Below are 2500 nucleotides of genomic sequence, written 5' to 3'. Positions count from 1 at the left end.
TCGGCGCAAGACGAACGACTGCGAAAGCATTTGCCAAGAATGTTTTCTTTAATCAAGAGCGAAAGTCAGAGGTTCGAAGACGATCAGATACCGTCCTAGTTCTGACTATAAACGATGCCAACCAGCGATCGGGGGGCGTTACTTTGACGACCCCTCCGGCAGCTTGCGGGAAACCAAAGTCTTTGGGTTCCGGGGGAAGTATGGTTGCAAAGCTGAAACTTAAAGGAATTGACGGAAGGGCACCACCAGGCGTGGAGCCTGCGGCTTAATTTGACTCAACACGGGGAATCTCACCCGGCCCGGACACAGTGAGGATTGACAGATTGAGAGCTCTTTCTTGATTCTGTGGGTGGTGGTGCATGGCCGTTCTTAGTTGGTGGAGCGATTTGTCTGGTTAATTCCGATAACGAACGAGACTCTGGCTTGCTAACTAGTTACGCGACCCTATCGGTCGGCGTTGAACTTCTTAGAGGGACTAGTGGCGCTTAGCCACACGAGATTGAGCAATAACAGGTCTGTGATGCCCTTAGATGTTCGGGGCCGCACGCGCGCTACACTGACCGGATCAGCGTGTCGCCGCCTAGGCCGGAAGGTCCGGGTAACCCGCTGAACCCCGGTCGTGCTAGGGATAGGGAATTGCAATTGTTTCCCTTGAACGAGGAATGCCCAGTAAGCGCGAGTCATCAGCTCGCGTTGATTACGTCCCTGCCCTTTGTACACACCGCCCGTCGCTACTACCGATTGAATGGTTTAGTGAGGTCCTCCGATTGGACCTGGCGCGTTCGGCAACGGCCGCGCCGGCGTCCGAGAAGACGATCTAACTTGATCATTTAGAGGAAGTAAAAGTCGTAACAAGGTTTCCGTAGGTGAACCTGCGGAAGGATCATTACCGGCCGATCGCCGATCGAGTGGTCGTGCGTTCGACAGGTGGAGAAGGCTCCGTATCTTGGCGGCCGCGCACGCCCTTCGTCGCTGTTGAGGCGCACGCGATTGCACTTCGGTCACCCTGTTTCGTTCTGCGCCGAGTGCCGTGGCCATGTGCCAGGCTGGCTTCATGCGTCGCCTACGGCTGGCGACCGCTCGGCCACCGCTTTTTTCGACTGTGCAATCCGGCTGGGTCGCGCTTGTCCAACTGACGAAGTCACGGAGGGCTCTTGGCGGTGGATCACTCGGCTCGCGAGTCGATGAAGGACGCAGCTAGCTGCGTGAATTAATGTGAATTGCAGGACACATTGAGCATCGACGTTCTGAACGCAAATTGCGGCACCGGGTCAATCCCGGCGCCACGCCCGCCTCAGGGTCGCGTTGTAACGTTCCCGCGCGGCGACGCGTCGGGCCGGTGCGGTGTCGGCCGTTGCCACGGTCGTCCCGCCCAGGACAGCACGAACGCAGTGTCAGCGCGCGAAACCGAACGCGGCGTGCGTCTCGTTACGAGTCGGCCTCGAAGAGGATCCCGGCCCGGAGCAGCACGGCTCGCGTTCGGGCGCGGCGCTCGCACGAGCTTCGGTGGCGCGCGCGTGTCTCTCGCAAACGAGGCACTGGATTATCGGCCTGAGGTCGGACGAGGCTACCCGCTGAATTTAAGCATATTACTAAGCGGAGGAAAAGAAACTAACGAGGATTCCCCCAGTAACGGCGAGTGAAGTGGGAAGTGCCCATCGCCGAATCCGCGCGCCTCTGCGGCGCGTGGAATTGTGGCGTAAGGAATTCGCTGCGCGTACGTCGTTCGCCGCCCGCGTCCTTCTGATCGAGGCCTCGTCCCGGTGCGGGTGTCAGGCCCATGGTGGCGGCGAGGGCGCGCGCTCTGCGTCTTCCCAGAGTCGGGTTGTTTGGGAATGCAGCCCAAAGCGGGTGGTAAACTCCATCTAAGGCTAAATACTGTCGCGAGACCGATAGCGAACAAGTACCGTGAGGGAAAGTTGAAAAGCACTTTGAAGAGAGAGTTAAAGAGTACGTGAAACCGTCGAGAGGCAAACGGGAGGGCCTGTCGAGTCGCGCGACGCTTTCAGCTGAAGCCGAGCGGAGCGTGTGGGCGTGCGGAGCCTTGCGGCCCGTCGTTCGCGCTGTCCTCCGAGCAGCTCCAGCGCACTAGCGCCGTGCGAAGGCCGCGACCGTCTGGGAGGCGGCGAGAAGGCCGCGCGCAAGGTAGCCCGCCCCCGGGTGGGTGTTATAGGCGCGCGGACACGTCGGCCCGTCGCCCGGGCGAGGAGGGATCGCCGCGTCTGCCCTTCGTGGGCCGGGCGTCCCGTCCGAGCCGGTGCGTCGCCGGTTGGGGACTGTGCTCAGTGCCCAGTTGCGGCGTGTCGGTTGCGGGTGGGCAGCGCCGCGCGAGACGCACGGGGTCCGCGGCTAACGTCAGCCACCTTCCCGACCCGTCTTGAAACACGGACCAAGGAGTCTAACGTGCGCGCGAGCCACGGGGCAGTGCGAAACCCATGGGCGCAGTGAAAGTGAATGTCGGCGCGGTCCGGCGGAGGTGAGATGCCGTCTCTCTGGACGG

General features: G+C 61.2%; 3 non-coding genes across 3 annotated transcripts in view; all 3 read left to right on the top strand.

Moving 5' to 3' along the window:
* LOC145916231 (small subunit ribosomal RNA) overlaps window positions 1-889 on the top strand; it is a 1824-nt gene extending 935 nt beyond the window's left edge. Inside the window, exon 1 of the ribosomal RNA XR_014404484.1 lies at window positions 1-889. This exon is cut by the window's left edge and continues 935 nt beyond it. This is a non-coding gene — a ribosomal RNA (small subunit ribosomal RNA).
* Window positions 890-1149: 260 nt separating this feature from the next.
* Window positions 1150-1303, top strand: LOC145916205 (5.8S ribosomal RNA). The gene has a single exon (XR_014404459.1). It is a non-coding gene; the product is annotated as a 5.8S ribosomal RNA (ribosomal RNA).
* Window positions 1304-1547: 244 nt separating this feature from the next.
* Window positions 1548-2500, top strand: part of LOC145916182 (large subunit ribosomal RNA) — a 3686-nt gene continuing 2733 nt past the window's right edge. Inside the window, exon 1 of the ribosomal RNA XR_014404439.1 lies at window positions 1548-2500. This exon is cut by the window's right edge and continues 2733 nt beyond it. This is a non-coding gene — a ribosomal RNA (large subunit ribosomal RNA).

The sequence above is a fragment of the Ascidia mentula genome (genome assembly GCF_947561715.1).
Source record: "Ascidia mentula chromosome 2 unlocalized genomic scaffold, kaAscMent1.1 SUPER_2_unloc_4, whole genome shotgun sequence".
Taxonomy (NCBI): Eukaryota; Metazoa; Chordata; class Ascidiacea; order Phlebobranchia; family Ascidiidae; genus Ascidia; species Ascidia mentula.
The sequence above is the reverse complement of the archived record's forward strand: the minus strand, read 5'-3'. Positions and strand labels throughout refer to the sequence as shown.